Source organism: Petromyzon marinus, chromosome 58 (assembly GCF_048934315.1).
Source record: "Petromyzon marinus isolate PM22_M1 ecotype Great Lakes invasive population chromosome 58, UKy_Petmar_22M1.pri1.0, whole genome shotgun sequence".
NCBI lineage: Eukaryota > Metazoa > Chordata > Hyperoartia > Petromyzontiformes > Petromyzontidae > Petromyzon > Petromyzon marinus.
Window position 1 is genome coordinate 4,021,186 of NC_133724.1, and position 18,743 is coordinate 4,039,928.

General features: G+C 47.6%; 1 protein-coding gene across 1 annotated transcript in view; it reads right to left on the reverse strand.

Moving 5' to 3' along the window:
• Positions 1–18,743, reverse strand: part of LOC116955118 (uncharacterized) — a 79,654-nt gene that overhangs the window by 52,923 nt on the left and 7,988 nt on the right. The window lies entirely within an intron of this gene.

Consider the following 18,743-nt stretch of genomic DNA (forward strand, 5'->3'; position numbering starts at 1 on the left):
CATGACCATCATCAGCAGCATCATCATATCCACTGTTATCATTTTCATGATTACCGTCATCACCATCGCCATCATCATGATTTCAAATGTTATCATTGCCATGATTACCATCATCACTGCAGCATTGCAATGCGCTCCTCAAGATGTTGGCAGTGGCGACACGAGACGCAGTGGCCATGTGTGGAACATGGCATGGGACATGACGCGTGTTAGAGGTTGGACAGGAGACCCGACGAAGAAGAACCCACGACCATCATTGCCATGAGCTACCACTTTCAATACCATGACCACCACCACCTCCACCATCACCATCATCATCAAATAAATAAATAATCACGAGCACGTGTCACTGCATCGCTTGCTGCTCCTGTTAGACGTTGTCACAATTTGATCTGATTTGTGTTGACGCTGATCTAAGACAATACATACCATGGATTGTTGTTGTTGTTGTTATTGTTGTTGTTGGGGTTTTTCTTTAACTCGTGGTGTTATGTATTTTTCCCGATCTACACTATGATCCCGTTATGAAGGGTGTACATATAAACTCCCAAACAAAAACAAAGATCTCTCCTATAATGTACAATGTATTCGCTCACTGACAACAGAAACCGGGGCTTGTAGTGTCCCCGGGAAGACTCAGAGATTTGCTAGGACAGCAGCTGCTTCAAGATTGAGCACAATCCCAGGAAAAGCAGGACAGGTGACAACCCTTTGCCTAGGTGAACCCCACCCCCCAACCACGCGCTCTCCAATGCTCGGGTGCTGAATGATCACAGACAACGAGTGAGTGACCGACTTCCACCGTTTCACATCACCATTATTATTTGTATTTATTTAAATCGGGTACGGTCCCGCTGAGCTGCTACGTAGCTCGCTTTTGTTGTTGTTGTTGCAGAAGCGACCTGGCCACAGATGACAGCTCGATGATCGTTGCTGACATCATCATCATCATCAATCTGGATTTGGAGTTTTCTGTGACTGCAGGGATCCATGCTCTTTGGTTCTTTGGGTAAAAGTCACGTAAGTAGGTAGAAAATAAATTAAAGCACGACGTTTCGGGCGCAAGGCAAGCGTCCGTCATGTGGTGAGACAACCACTGCTGTAACAAGAGGCTATGTATCAACACTACAGGCTGAGACAACCACTGCTGTAACAAGAGGCTATGTATCAACACTACAGGGCTGCTGTAACAAGAGGCTATGTATCAACACTACAGGGCTGCTGTAACAAGAGGCTATGTAGCAACACTACAGGGCTGCTGTAACAAGAGGCTATGTAACAACACTACAGGGCTGCTGTAACAAGAGGCTATGTAACAACACTACAGGGCTGCTGTAACAAGAGGCTATGTAACAACACTACAGGGCTGCTGTAACAAGAGGCTATGTAACAACACTACAGGGCTGCTGTAACAAGAGGCTATGTGACAGCACTACAGGGCTGCTGTAACAAGAGGCTATGTAACAACACTACAGGGCCGCTGTAACAAGAGGCTATGTAACAACACTACAGGGCTGCTGTAACAAGAGGCTTTGTAACAGCACTACAGGGCTGCTGTAACAAGAGGCTATGTAACAGCACTACAGGGCTGCTGTAACAAGAGGCTACGTGACAGCACTACAGGGATGCTGTAACAAGAGGCTATGTAACAGCACTACAGGGCTGCTGTAACAAGAGGTTATGTAACAGCACTACAGGGCTGCTGTAACAAGAGGCTATGTAACAGCACTACAGGGCTGCTGTAACAAGAGGCTATGTAACAACACTACAGGGCTGCTGTAACAAGAGGCTTTGTAACAGCACTACAGGGCTGCTGTAACAAGAGGCTATGTAACAGCACTACAGGGCTGCTGTGACAAGAGGCTATGTAACAACACTACAGGGCTGCTGTAACAAGAGGGTATGTAACAACACTACAGGGCTGCTGTAACAAGAGGCTATGTAAGAGCACTACAGGGCTGCTGTAACAAGAGGCAATGTAACAGCACTACAGGGCTGCTGTGACAAGAGGCTATGTAACAGCACTACAGGGCTGCTGTAACAAGAGGCTATGTAACAACACTACAGGGCTGCTGTAACAAGAGGCTATGTAACAGCACTACAGGGCTGCTGTAACAAGAGGCTATGTAACAGCACTACAGGGCTGCTGTAACAAGAGGCTATGTAACAACACTACAGGGCTGCTGTAACAAGAGGCTATGTAGCAACACTACAGGGCTGCTGTAACAAGAGGCTATGTAACAACACTACAGGGCTGCTGTAACAAGAGGCTATGTAACAACACTACAGGGCTGCTGTAACAAGAGGCTATGTAGCAACACTACAGGGCTGCTGTAACAAGAGGCTACGTAGCAGCACTACAGGGCTGCTGTAACAAGAGGCTATGTAACAGCACTCCAGGGCTGCTGTAACAAGAGGCTATGTAACAGCACTACAGGGCTGCTGTGATAAGAGGCTATGTAGCAGCACTACAGGGCTGCTGTAACAAGAGGCTATGTAACAACACTACAGGGCTGCTGTGACAAGAGGCTATGTAGCAGCACTACAGGGCTGCTGTAACAAGAGGCTATGTAACAACACTACAGGGCTGCTGTAACAAGAGGCTATGTAACAGCACTACAGGGCTGCTGTAACAAGAGGCTATGTAACAGCACTACAGGGCTGCTGTAACAAGAGGCTATGTAACAACACTACAGGGCTGCTGTGACAAGAGGCTATGTAACAACACTACAGGGCTGCTGTCACAAGAGGCTATGTAACAACACTACAGGGCTGCTGTAACAAGAGGCTATGTAACAACACTACAGGGCTGCTGTAACAAGAGGCTATGTAACAACACTACAGGGCTGTTGTAACAAGAGGCTATGTAACAACACTACAGGGCTGCTGTAACCAGAGGCTATGTAACAACACTACAGGGGTGCTGTAACAAGAGGCTATGCAACAACACTACAGGGCTGCTGTAACAAGAGGCTATGTAACAACACTACAGGGCTGCTGTAACAAGAGGCTATGTAACAACACCACAGGGCTGCTGTAACAAGAGGCTATGTAACAGCACTACAGGGCTGCTGTAACAAGAGGCTATGTAACAACACTACAGGGCTGCTGTAACAAGAGGCTATGTAACAACACTACAGGGCTGCTGTAACAAGAGGCTATGTAACAACACTACAGGGCTGCTGTAACAAGAGGCTATGTAACAACACTACAGGGCTGCTGTAACAAGAGGCTATGTAACAGCACTACAGGGCTGCTGTAACAAGAGGCTATGTCACAGCACTACAGGGCTGCTGTAACAAGAGGCTATGTATCAACACTACAGGGCTGCTGTAACAAGAGGCTATGTAACAGCACTACAGGGCTGCTGTAACAAGAGGCTATGTAACAGCACTACAGGGCTGCTGTAACAAGAGGCTATGTAACAACACTACAGGGCTGCTGTAACAAGAGGCTATGTAACAACACTACAGGGCTGCTGTAACAAGAGGCTATGTAACAGCACTACAGGGCTGCTGTAACAAGAGGCTATGTAACAACACTACAGGGCTGCTGTAACAAGAGGCTATGTAACAGCACTACAGGGCTGCTGTAACAAGAGGCTATGTAACAGCACTACAGGGCTGCTGTAACAAGAGGCTATGTAACAACACTACAGGGCTGCTGTAACAAGAGGCTATGTAACAGCACTACAGGGCTGCTGTAACAAGAGGCTATGTAACAACACTACAGGGCTGCTGTGACAAGAGGCTATGTAACAACACTACAGGGCTGCTGTAACAAGAGGCTATGTAACAGCACTACAGGGCTGCTGTAACAAGAGGCTATGTAACAACACTACAGGGCTGCTCTAACAAGAGGCTATGTAACAGCACTACAGGGCTGCTGTAACAAGAGGCTATGTAACAACACTACAGGGCTGCTGTAACAAGAGGCTATGTAGCAACACTACAGGGCTGCTGTAACAAGAGGCTATGTAACAACACTACAGGGCTGCTGTAACAAGAGGCTATGTAACAGCACTACAGGGCTGCTGTAACAAGAGGCTATGTAACAACACTACAGGGCCGCTGTAACAAGAGGCTATGTAACAACACTACAGGGCTGCTGTAACAAGAGGCTATGTAGCAACACTACAGGGCTGCTGTAACAAGAGGCTATGTAACAACACTACAGGGCTGCTGTAACAAGAGGCTATGTAGCAACACTACAGGGCTGCTGTAACAAGAGGCTATGTAACAACACTACAGGGCTGCTGTAACAAGAGGCTATGTAACAACACTACAGGGCTGCTGTAACAAGAGGCTATGTAACAACACTACAGGGCTGCTGTAACAAGAGGCTATGTAACAGCACTACAGGGCTGCTGTAACAAGAGGCTATGTAACAGCACTACAGGGCTGCTGTGATAAGAGGCTATGTAACAACACTACAGGGCTGCTGTGACAAGAGGCTATGTAGCAGCACTACAGGGCTGCTGTAACAAGAGGCTATGTAACAACACTACAGGGCTGCTGTAACAAGAGGCTATGTAACAGCACTACAGGGCTGCTGTAACAAGAGGCTATGTAACAGCACTACAGGGCTGCTGTAACAAGAGGCTATGTAACAACACTACAGGGCTGCTTTGACAAGAGGCTATGTAACAACACTACAGGGCTGCTGTCACAAGAGGCTATGTAACAACACTACAGGGCTGCTGTGACAAGAGGCTATGTAACAACACTACAGGGCTGCTGTAACAAGAGGCTATGTAACAACACTACAGGGCTGCTGTAACAAGAGGCTATGTAGCAACACTACAGGGCTGCTGTAACAAGAGGCTACGTAGCAGCACTACAGGGCTGCTGTAACAAGAGGCTATGTAACAGCACTCCAGGGTTGCTGTAACAAGAGGCTATGTAACAGCACTACAGGGCTGCTGTGATAAGAGGCTATGTAGCAGCACTACAGGGCTGCTGTAACAAGAGGCTATGTAACAACACTACAGGGCTGCTGTGACAAGAGGCTATGTAGCAGCACTACAGGGCTGCTGTAACAAGAGGCTATGTAACAACACTACAGGGCTGCTGTAACAAGAGGCTATGTAACAGCACTACAGGGCTGCTGTAACAAGAGGCTATGTAACAGCACTACAGGGCTGCTGTAACAAGAGGCTATGTAACAACACTACAGGGCTGCTGTGACAAGAGGCTATGTAACAACACTACAGGGCTGCTGTCACAAGAGGCTATGTAACAACACTACAGGGCTGCTGTAACAAGAGGCTATGTAACAACACTACAGGGCTGCTGTAACAAGAGGCTATGTAACAACACTACAGGGCTGTTGTAACAAGAGGCTATGTAACAACACTACAGGGCTGCTGTAACCAGAGGCTATGTAACAACACTACAGGGGTGCTGTAACAAGAGGCTATGCAACAACACTACAGGGCTGCTGTAACAAGAGGCTATGTAACAACACTACAGGGCTGCTGTAACAAGAGGCTATGTAACAACACCACAGGGCTGCTGTAACAAGAGGCTATGTAACAGCACTACAGGGCTGCTGTAACAAGAGGCTATGTAACAACACTACAGGGCTGCTGTAACAAGAGGCTATGTAACAACACTACAGGGCTGCTGTAACAAGAGGCTATGTAACAACACTACAGGGCTGCTGTAACAAGAGGCTATGTAACAACACTACAGGGCTGCTGTAACAAGAGGCTATGTAACAGCACTACAGGGCTGCTGTAACAAGAGGCTATGTCACAGCACTACAGGGCTGCTGTAACAAGAGGCTATGTATCAACACTACAGGGCTGCTGTAACAAGAGGCTATGTAACAGCACTACAGGGCTGCTGTAACAAGAGGCTATGTAACAGCACTACAGGGCTGCTGTAACAAGAGGCTATGTAACAACACTACAGGGCTGCTGTAACAAGAGGCTATGTAACAACACTACAGGGCTGCTGTAACAAGAGGCTATGTAACAGCACTACAGGGCTGCTGTAACAAGAGGCTATGTAACAACACTACAGGGCTGCTGTAACAAGAGGCTATGTAACAGCACTACAGGGCTGCTGTAACAAGAGGCTATGTAACAGCACTACAGGGCTGCTGTAACAAGAGGCTATGTAACAACACTACAGGGCTGCTGTAACAAGAGGCTATGTAACAGCACTACAGGGCTGCTGTAACAAGAGGCTATGTAACAACACTACAGGGCTGCTGTGACAAGAGGCTATGTAACAACACTACAGGGCTGCTGTAACAAGAGGCTATGTAACAGCACTACAGGGCTGCTGTAACAAGAGGCTATGTAACAACACTACAGGGCTGCTCTAACAAGAGGCTATGTAACAGCACTACAGGGCTGCTGTAACAAGAGGCTATGTAACAACACTACAGGGCTGCTGTAACAAGAGGCTATGTAGCAACACTACAGGGCTGCTGTAACAAGAGGCTATGTAACAACACTACAGGGCTGCTGTAACAAGAGGCTATGTAACAGCACTACAGGGCTGCTGTAACAAGAGGCTATGTAACAACACTACAGGGCCGCTGTAACAAGAGGCTATGTAACAACACTACAGGGCTGCTGTAACAAGAGGCTATGTAGCAACACTACAGGGCTGCTGTAACAAGAGGCTATGTAACAACACTACAGGGCTGCTGTAACAAGAGGCTATGTAGCAACACTACAGGGCTGCTGTAACAAGAGGCTATGTAACAACACTACAGGGCTGCTGTAACAAGAGGCTATGTAACAACACTACAGGGCTGCTGTAACAAGAGGCTATGTAACAACACTACAGGGCTGCTGTAACAAGAGGCTATGTAACAGCACTACAGGGCTGCTGTAACAAGAGGCTATGTAACAGCACTACAGGGCTGCTGTGATAAGAGGCTATGTAACAACACTACAGGGCTGCTGTGACAAGAGGCTATGTAGCAGCACTACAGGGCTGCTGTAACAAGAGGCTATGTAACAACACTACAGGGCTGCTGTAACAAGAGGCTATGTAACAGCACTACAGGGCTGCTGTAACAAGAGGCTATGTAACAGCACTACAGGGCTGCTGTAACAAGAGGCTATGTAACAACACTACAGGGCTGCTGTGACAAGAGGCTATGTAACAACACTACAGGGCTGCTGTCACAAGAGGCTATGTAACAACACTACAGGGCTGCTGTGACAAGAGGCTATGTAACAACACTACAGGGCTGCTGTAACAAGAGGCTATGTAACAACACTACAGGGCTGTTGTAACAAGAGGCTATGTAACAACACTACAGGGCTGCAGTAACCAGAGGCTATGTAACAACACTACAGGGGTGCTGTAACAAGAGGCTATGCAACAACACTACAGGGCTGCTGTAACAAGAGGCTATGTAACAACACTACAGGGCTGCTGTAACAAGAGGCTATGTAACAACACCACAGGGCTGCTGTAACAAGAGGCTATGTAACAGCTCTACAGGGCTGCTGTAACAAGAGGCTATGTAACAACACTACAGGGCTGCTGTAACAAGAGGCTATGTAACAACACTACAGGGCTGCTGTAACAAGAGGCTATGTAACAACACTACAGGGCTGCTGTAACAAGAGGCTATGTAACAACACTACAGGGCTGCTGTAACAAGAGGCTATGTAACAGCACTACAGGGCTGCTGTAACAAGAGGCTATGTCACAGCACTACAGGGCTGCTGTAACAAGAGGCTATGTATCAACACTACAGGGCTGCTGTAACAAGAGGCTATGTAACAGCACTACAGGGCTGCTGTAACAAGAGGCTATGTAACAGCACTACAGGGCTGCTGTAACAAGAGGCTATGTAACAACACTACAGGGCTGCTGTAACAAGAGGCTATGTAACAACACTACAGGGCTGCTGTAACAAGAGGCTATGTAACAGCACTACAGGGCTGCTGTAACAAGAGGCTATGTAACAACACTACAGGGCTGCTGTAACAAGAGGCTATGTAACAACACTACAGGGCTGCTGTAACAAGAGGCTATGTAGCAACACTACAGGGCTGCTGTAACAAGAGGCTATGTAACAGCACTACAGGGCTGCTGTAACAAGAGGCTATGTAACAGCACTACAGGGCTGCTGTAACAAGAGGCTATGTAACAACACTACAGGGCTGCTGTAACAAGAGTCTATGTAACAGCACTACAGGGCTGCTGTAACAAGAGGCTATGTAACAACACTACAGGGCTGCTGTGACAAGAGGCTATGTAACAACACTACAGGGCTGCTGTAACAAGAGGCTATGTAACAGCACTACAGGGCTGCTGTAACAAGAGGCTATGTAACAACACTACAGGGCTGCTCTAACAAGAGGCTATGTAACAGCACTACAGGGCTGTTGTAACAAGAGGCTATGTAACAACACTACAGGGCTGCTGTAACAAGAGGCTATGTAACAACACTACAGGGCTGCTGTAACAAGAGGCTATGTAACAGCACTACAGGGCTGCTGTAACAAGAGGCTTTGTAACAACACTACAGGGCTGCTGTAACAAGAGGCTATGTAACAGCACTACAGGGCTGCTGTAACAAGAGGCTTTGTAACAGCACTACAGGGCTGCTGTAACAAGAGGCTATGTAACAGCACTACAGGGCTGCTGTAACAAGAGGCTACGTGACAGCACTACAGGGATGCTGTAACAAGAGGCTATGTAACAGCACTACAGGGCTGCTGTAACAAGAGGTTATGTAACAGCACTACAGGGCTGCTGTAACAAGAGGCTATGTAACAGCACTACAGGGCTGCTGTAACAAGAGGCTATGTAACAACACTACAGGGCTGCTGTAACAAGAGGCTTTGTAACAGCACTACAGGGCTGCTGTAACAAGAGGCTATGTAACAGCACTACAGGGCTGCTGTGACAAGAGGCTATGTAACAACACTACAGGGCTGCTGTAACAAGAGGGTATGTAACAACACTACAGGGCTGCTGTAACAAGAGGCTATGTAAGAGCACTACAGGGCTGCTGTAACAAGAGGCAATGTAACAGCACTACAGGGCTGCTGTGACAAGAGGCTATGTAACAGCACTACAGGGCTGCTGTAACAAGAGGCTATGTAACAACACTACAGGGCTGCTGTAACAAGAGGCTATGTAACAGCACTACAGGGCTGCTGTAACAAGAGGCTATGTAACAGCACTACAGGGCTGCTGTAACAAGAGGCTATGTAACAACACTACAGGGCTGCTGTAACAAGAGGCTATATAACAACACTACAGGGCTGCTGTAACAAGAGGCTATGTAACAGCACTACAGGGCTGCTGTAACAAGAGGCTATGTAACAGCACTACAGGGCTGCTGTAACAAGAGGCTATGTAACAACACTACAGGGCTGCTGTAACAAGAGGCTATGTAGCAGCACTACAGGGCTGCTGTAACAAGAGGCTATGTAACAACACTACAGGGCTGCTGTAACAAGAGGCTATGTAACAGCACTACAGGGCTGCTGTAACAAGAGGCTATGTAACAGCACTACAGGGCTGCTGTAACAAGAGGCTATGTAACAACACTACAGGGCTGCTGTGACAAGAGGCTATGTAACAACACTACAGGGCTGCTGTCACAAGAGGCTATGTAACAACACTACAGGGCTGCTGTGACAAGAGGCTATGTAACAACACTACAGGGCTGCTGTAACAAGAGGCTATGTAACAACACTACAGGGCTGTTGTAACAAGAGGCTATGTAACAACACTACAGGGCTGCAGTAACCAGAGGCTATGTAACAACACTACAGGGGTGCTGTAACAAGAGGCTATGCAACAACACTACAGGGCTGCTGTAACAAGAGGCTATGTAACAACACTACAGGGCTGCTGTAACAAGAGGCTATGTAACAACACCACAGGGCTGCTGTAACAAGAGGCTATGTAACAGCACTACAGGGCTGCTGTAACAAGAGGCTATGTAACAACACTACAGGGCTGCTGTAACAAGAGGCTATGTAACAACACTACAGGGCTGCTGTAACAAGAGGCTATGTAACAACACTACAGGGCTGCTGTAACAAGAGGCTATGTAACAACACTACAGGGCTGCTGTAACAAGAGGCTATGTAACAGCACTACAGGGCTGCTGTAACAAGAGGCTATGTCACAGCACTACAGGGCTGCTGTAACAAGAGGCTATGTATCAACACTACAGGGCTGCTGTAACAAGAGGCTATGTAACAGCACTACAGGGCTGCTGTAACAAGAGGCTATGTAACAGCACTACAGGGCTGCTGTAACAAGAGGCTATGTAACAACACTACAGGGCTGCTGTAACAAGAGGCTATGTAACAACACTACAGGGCTGCTGTAACAAGAGGCTATGTAACAGCACTACAGGGCTGCTGTAACAAGAGGCTATGTAACAACACTACAGGGCTGCTGTAACAAGAGGCTATGTAACAACACTACAGGGCTGCTGTAACAAGAGGCTATGTAGCAACACTACAGGGCTGCTGTAACAAGAGGCTATGTAACAGCACTACAGGGCTGCTGTAACAAGAGGCTATGTAACAGCACTACAGGGCTGCTGTAACAAGAGGCTATGTAACAACACTACAGGGCTGCTGTAACAAGAGTCTATGTAACAGCACTACAGGGCTGCTGTAACAAGAGGCTATGTAACAACACTACAGGGCTGCTGTGACAAGAGGCTATGTAACAACACTACAGGGCTGCTGTAACAAGAGGCTATGTAACAGCACTACAGGGCTGCTGTAACAAGAGGCTATGTAACAACACTACAGGGCTGCTCTAACAAGAGGCTATGTAACAGCACTACAGGGCTGTTGTAACAAGAGGCTATGTAACAACACTACAGGGCTGCTGTAACAAGAGGCTATGTAACAACACTACAGGGCTGCTGTAACAAGAGGCTATGTAACAGCACTACAGGGCTGCTGTAACAAGAGGCTTTGTAACAACACTACAGGGCTGCTGTAACAAGAGGCTATGTAACAGCACTACAGGGCTGCTGTAACAAGAGGCTACGTGACAGCACTACAGGGATGCTGTAACAAGAGGCTATGTAACAGCACTACAGGGCTGCTGTAACAAGAGGTTATGTAACAGCACTACAGGGCTGCTGTAACAAGAGGCTATGTAACAGCACTACAGGGCTGCTGTAACAAGAGGCTATGTAACAACACTACAGGGCTGCTGTAACAAGAGGCTTTGTAACAGCACTACAGGGCTGCTGTAACAAGAGGCTATGTAACAGCACTACAGGGCTGCTGTGACAAGAGGCTATGTAACAACACTACAGGGCTGCTGTAACAAGAGGGTATGTAACAACACTACAGGGCTGCTGTAACAAGAGGCTATGTAAGAGCACTACAGGGCTGCTGTAACAAGAGGCAATGTAACAGCACTACAGGGCTGCTGTGACAAGAGGCTATGTAACAGCACTACAGGGCTGCTGTAACAAGAGGCTATGTAACAACACTACAGGGCTGCTGTAACAAGAGGCTATGTAACAGCACTACAGGGCTGCTGTAACAAGAGGCTATGTAACAGCACTACAGGGCTGCTGTAACAAGAGGCTATGTAACAACACTACAGGGCTGCTGTAACAAGAGGCTATGTAACAACACTACAGGGCTGCTGTAACAAGAGGCTATGTAACAACACTACAGGGCTGCTGTAACAAGAGGCTATGTAACAACACTACAGGGCTGCTGTAACAAGAGGCTATGTAACAACACTACAGGGCTGCTGTAACAAGAGGCTATGTAACAGCACTACAGGGCTGCTGTAACAAGAGGCTATGTAACAACACTACAGGGCTGCTGTAACAAGAGGCTATGTAACAACACTACAGGGCTGCTGTAACAAGAGGCTATGTAACAACACTACAGGGCTGCTGTAACAAGAGGCTATGTAACAACACTACAGGGCTGCTGTAACAAGAGGCTTTGTAACAGCACTACAGGGCTGCTGTAACAAGAGGCTATGTAACAACACTACAGGGCTGCTGTAACAAGAGGCTTTGTAACAGCACTACAGGGCTGCTGTAACAAGAGGCTATGTAACAACACTACAGGGCTGCTGTGACAAGAGGGTATGTAACAACACTACAGGGCTGCTGTAACAAGAGGCTATGTAACAACACTACAGGGCTGCTGTAACAAGAGGCTATGTAACAACACTACAGGGCTGATGTAACAAGAGGCTATGTAGCAACACTACAGGGCTGCTGTAACAAGAGGCTATGTAACAACACAACAGGGCTGCTGTAACAAGAGGCTATGTAACAACACTACAGGGCTGCTGTAACAAGAGGCTATGTAACAACACTACAGGGCTGCTGTAACAAGAGGCTATGTAACAACACTACAGGGATGCTGTAACAAGAGGCTATGTAACAGCACTACAGGGCTGCTGTAACAAGAGGCTATGTAACAACACAACAGGGCTGCTGTAACAAGAGGCTATGTAATAGCACTACAGGGCTGCTGTAACAAGAGGCTATGTAACAACACTACAGGGCTGCTGTAACAAGAGGCTATGTAACAGCACTACAGGGCTGCTGTAACAAGAGGCTATGTAACAACACTACAGGGCTGCTGTAACAAGAGGCTATGTAACAACACTACAGGGCTGCTGTAACAAGAGGCTATGTAACAACACTACAGGGCTGCTGTAACAAGAGGCTATGTAACAACACTACAGGGCTGCTGTAACAAGAGGCTATGTAACAGCACTACAGGGCTGCTGTAACAAGAGGCTATGTAACAACACTACAGGGCTGCTGTAACAAGAGGCTATGTAACAACACTACAGGGCTGCTATAACAAGAGGCTATGTAACAACACTACAGGGCTGCTGTAACAAGAGGCTATGTAACAACACTACAGGGCTGCTGTAACAAGAGGCTTTGTAACAGCACTACAGGGCTGCTGTAACAAGAGGCTATGTAACAACACTACAGGGCTGCTGTAACAAGAGGCTTTGTAACAGCACTACAGGGCTGCTGTGACAAGAGGCTATGTAACAACACTACAGGGCTGCTGTAACAAGAGGCTATGTAACAACACTACAGGGCTGCTGTAACAAGAGGCTATGTAGCAACACTACAGGGCTGCTGTAACAAGAGGCTATGTAACAACACTACAGGGCTGCTGTAACAAGAGGCTATGTAACAACACTACAGGGCTGCTGTAACAAGAGGCTATGTAACAGCACTACAGGGCTGCTGTAACAAGAGGCTATGTAACAACACTACAGGGCTGCTGTAACAAGAGGCTATATAACAACACTACAGGGCTGCTGTAACAAGAGGCTATGTAACAACACTACAGGGCTGCTGTAACAAGAGGCTATATAACAACACTACAGGGCTGCTGTAACAAGAGGCTATGTAACAGCACTACAGGGCTGCTGTAACAAGAGGCTATGTAACAACACTACAGGGCTGCTGTAACAAGAGGCTATGTAACAACACTACAGGGCTGCTGTAACAAGAGGCTATGTAACAACACTACAGGGCTGCTGTAACAAGAGGCTATATAACAACACTACAGGGCTGCTGTAACAAGAGGCTATGTAACAACACTACAGGGCTGCTGTAACAAGAGGCTATATAACAACACTACAGGGCTGCTGTAACAAGAGGCTATGTAACAGCACTACAGGGCTGCTGTAACAAGAGGCTATGTAACAACACTACAGGGCTGCTGTAACAAGAGGCTATGTAACAACACTACAGGGCTGCTGTAACAAGAGGCTATGTAACAACACTACAGGGCGCCGGTGGCGCGGGTGGCGCAGCGTAAGAAGTCGACATCGCTGGGACAAGGAGGAGGAGGGAGGAGACGACACCTGGGACAGCCAGGAAGGGAGGAGGAGGAGGGAGGGAGGAGGAGGAGGGAGGGAGGAGAAGGAGGGAGTGGGGAGGAGGAGGGGGGAGGGGGGAGGAGGAGGGGGGAGGGGGGAGGAGGAGGAGGGAGGAGGGAGGGGGGAGGAGGAGGGAGGGGGGAGGGAGGAGGAGGGAGGGGGAGGAGGGAGGGGGAGGAAGGAGGGGGAGGGAGAAGGGAGGAGGGGGAGGGAGGAGGGAGGGGGAGGGAGGAGGAGGAGGGAGGGGATAGGAGGGAGGGGGTAGGAGGGAGGGGGAGGAAGGAGGAGGAGGGAGGGAGGGAGGGACGGAGGGAGGGAGGAGGAGGGAGGGGGGAGGAGCTCCCCGGTTGGTTTTCCGTCGCGCTCGTAAAATCCGTTCATAGGCTCGGGAGGCCAAACAAAAAAAACATCTTTAATAAACTACAAAGGTACGTATTTATATTCGGTGTATACGACGTCGCAAACGCTCGTTACTCCATTCACGATGCTCCACCACAGGGGCCGTGGGGGGTTTGAGGGCTCGTTGTGACGATGAGGCAAGACCCCCTTAGGCATGAGCACACAAAGCTAAAGATAAGGGGGGTGGAGGGGGGGCAATACGCCAAAGGTGGCCTCAGTACAAAAAAGTAGGGGTGAGCCATATAGCATCTCAAGATTCAAATCCGAAATGATACAACGAGCTGATGAGTTTTAAATTTTGATTTAAAGCTTTCGTGACTGCAGGGATTCATATTCTTGGTTCTTTCGGTAAAGTCACCACGTAGAAGGGAAACAATAAAATAATAAAAAATATAAAACAATGCAATTCTCATATTCTTGGTTCTTTCGGTAAAGTCACCACGTAGAAAGGAAACAATTGAAGAATAATAAAAAATATTAAAACAATAAAATTCTCACGACGTTTCGACCGCAACACAAGCAATCATCATCATCATCAGGTGTGAAAACCACAGCAAGACAATTTTAGTGTTTTCTTGCAGTCACGAAAGCCTTAAGTCAAAATCAAAATTGACTGTTGCTTCAAGTGCCGGTAGCGCTCTGGATGAGAGCTCCAATCTGTGAATCACTACACCCCATTTCACCATGGCAGCGGCAGCAGCATCCGTTGTGTTACTTAACTTATTATTTTACTTCGCTTTCATGGGCTCTAATAACTCGCACGACCCACACGGAGTGGAGGAAGCGCGAACCCCCTCCTGCCCCCATCCAGGTGCTGTGACTGACAGTGTCCCTGAATGTCTCGTGTACAGAAAACTGTCGCGGATAATGGATATTGGTCTCCGAAAACCTTTTTTTCAAATGAATTACCTTAAATAAATAGATAGATAAGCTACTAGATGCATACAAATTATCTCAGCAATTTTTCCAACACTTTATCTCGCGTCACTATATCTCTCTCATCGCTTTATCTCTCATCGCTGTATCTCTCGTCACTTTATCTCTCGTCACTTTATCTCTCGTCACTTTACTTTCATCACTTTATCTCTCGTCACTTTATCTCTCATCAGTTTATCTCTCGTCACTTTATCTCTATTACTTTATCTGTCATCACTTTATCTATCGTCACTTTATCTCTCGTCACGTTATCTCTCATCACTTTATCTCTCATCACTTTATCTCTCATCACTTTATCTCTCGTCACTTTATCTCTCATCACTTTATCTCTCGTCACTTTATCTCTCGTCACTTTATCTGTCATCGCTTTATCTCTCGTCACTTTATCTCTCATCACTTTATCTCTCGTCACTATCTCTCATCTATGTATCTCTCGTCACTTTATCTCTCGTCACTATCTCTCTCATCAATTTATCTCTCGTCACTTTATCTCTCATCACTTTATCTATCGTCACTTTATCTCTCGTCACGTTATCTCTCATCACTTTATCTCTCATCACTTTATCTCTCGTCACTTTATCTCTCGTCACTTTATCTCTCGTCACTTTATCTCTCATCACTTTATCTCTCATCACTTTATCTCTCATCACTTTATCTCTCGTCACTTTATCTCTCGTCACTATCTCTCATCACTTTATCTCTCATCACTTTATCTCTCTCATCACTTTATCTCTCTCATCACTTTATCTCTCGTCACTTTATCTCTCATCACTTTATCTCACGTCACTTTATCTCTCGTCACTTTATCTCTCATCACTTTATCTCTCACCACTTTATCTCTCGTCACTTTATCTCTCTCATCACTTTATCTCTCATCACTTTATCTCTCATCACTTTATCTCTCATCACTTTATCTCTCGTCACTTTATCTCTCTCATCACTTTATCTCTCATCGCTTTATCTCTCATCACTTTATCTCTCATCACTTTATCTCTCGTCACTTTATCTCCCGTCACTTTATCTCTCGTCACTTTATCTCTCGTCACTTTATCTCTCGTCACTTTATCTCTCATCACTTTATCTCTCATCACTTTATCTCTCGTCACTTTATCTCTCACCACTTTATCTCTCGTCACTTTATCTCTCATCACTTTATCTCTCGTCACTTTATATCTCTTATCACTTTATCTCTCATCACTTTATCTCTCGTCACTTTATCTCTCATCACTTTATCTCTCTCATCACTTTATCTCTCATCACTTTATCTCTAATAAATTTATCTCTCATCACTTTATCTCTCATCACTTTATCTCTCACCACTTTATCTCTCATCACTTTATCTCTCATCAGTTTATCTCTCGTCACTTTATCTCTCATCACTTTATCTCTCGTCACTTTATCTCTCGTCACTTTATCTCTCGTCACTTTATCTCTCATCACTTTATCTTACCACTTTATCTCTCGTCACTTTATCTCTCATCACTTTATCGTCACTTTATCTCTCGCCACTTTATCTCTCGCCACTTTATCTCTCGTCACTTTATCTCGTCACTTTATCTCTCATCACTTTATCTCTCATCACTGTATCTCTCGTCACTTTATCTCTCATCGATTTATCTCTCATCACATTATCTCTCGTCACTTTATCTCTCATCACTTTATCTCTCATCACTTTATCTCTCGTCACTTTATCTCTCGTCACTTTATCTGTCGTCACTTTATCTCTCGTCACTTTATCTCTCGTCGCTTTATCTCTCGTCACTTTATCTCTCGTCACTTTATCTGTCATCACTTTATCTCTCATCACTTTATCTCTCGTCACTTTATCTCTCGTCACTTTATCTCTCATCACTTTATCTCTCATCAATTTATCTCTCGTCACTTTATCTCTCGTCACTTTATCTCTCTCATCACTTTATCTCTCGTCACTTTATCTCTCGTCACTTTATCTCTCGTCACTTTATCTCTCTCATCACTTTATCTCTCGTCACTTTATCTCTCGTCACTTTATCTCTCATCACTTTATATCTCGTCACTTTATCTCTCGTCACTTTATCTCTCTCATCACTTTATCTCTCGTCACTTTATCTCTCGTCACTTTATCTCTCGTCACTTTATCTCTCGTCACTTTACCGTGGCACGGCACACAACGACCGTGACGATGGCAGGAGGGGGAGGAGGAGGAAGGAGGAGGGGGGAGGAGGAGAGAGGAGGAGGGGGAAGGAGGAGGAGGGAAGAGGATGAAGGAAGGAGGGAGGAGGAGGAAGGAAGGAGGCGAGGGAAGAGGGAGGAGGAGGGGGCAGGAGTGGGAGGGAGGGCGGACGAGTGCGCTGTTTGTTATGGTGACACAAACACAATGTTGGCAAGTGTCTGGCCACCCCCGCGCGCATGCATTATTGAGTTCACGTAGCCCGACTCGTGTCGAGGTTTAAGCGAGGCGAGCGTCTCTGCTTCGTGTAATGAGCGAGCCTAATGAGTCGCCCCGTCTCCCTTTCTCTCTCCCTTTCTCTCTCTCTGTCTCTCTCGCCGACAAAGAGCTTCGGGCTGCGTTACTCGGCGCGCCGCTCAATGAGCGCCCCGCGACACTCAATACGGACGGGGAGCCGCAGCCACTTGCAGCGAGAACAAAGGGAGACAGCGAGACGCTGACCACCATCATCACCACCACCATCACCACCACCACCACCACATCCACATCCACCCAACCCCTCGCAGATCAGTCACAGGCTGTAGGGGGCAAGTGCTGCGACCGAGCAGCACCTACGAAGGCCGGCACGGCACACACGAGGGGAGTGGGTGTGGCCAGCAACCACGCCCGGCCGCCTTTGTCTTCCCACCACCCCGCCCACCAGTGGCGATGTTTCCCACACACATCGCGCCGTGGCACTCGTTTGAGGCTGAGTCGACCTAAAGGGGAGGTTCGGGATCCGGTTCGGATGACCGTCACGCGCACGGCACCACGAAGACAAAGGTCCCCCGTGTAGCCTGTAACAGGCTGTAGGGGCAAGGGCTGTTAGCGAGCAAGCGCTACCTGTGAATGCCGGCACGGCACACACGAGGGGAGTGGGTGGCCCAGCAACCACCCCCGGCCGCCTTTGTCTTCCCTCAGTGGCGATGTTTACTACGCACCGCACGAGATACTCATTTGAGTTTGAGTCGACACATTATATACGTCAACAGCCGCCATTCGACACTTAAGTGGCAGTGACGTCACCACGACGCTTGTGCCAGGCTAGGTGCACGCTGAGGCCACGTGAAGTGTCGAACGCCCGCCGGCAGGAGGTCACGGGGCAGACCCAGGTGCCACGTGGCGACTGACTGAGATGACTGCCCGATCCACCGCCTGTTACCCCCTACTGTGCCAGGCTAGGTGCACCAGGAGGTCACGGGACAGACCCAGCAGGTGCCACGTGGCGACTGACTGAGATGACTGCCCGATCCACCGCCTGTTACCCCCTACTGTGCCAGGCTAGGTGCACCAGGAGGTCACGGGACAGACCCAGCAGGTGCCACGTGGCGACTGACTGAGATTACTGCCCGATCCACCGCCTGATACCC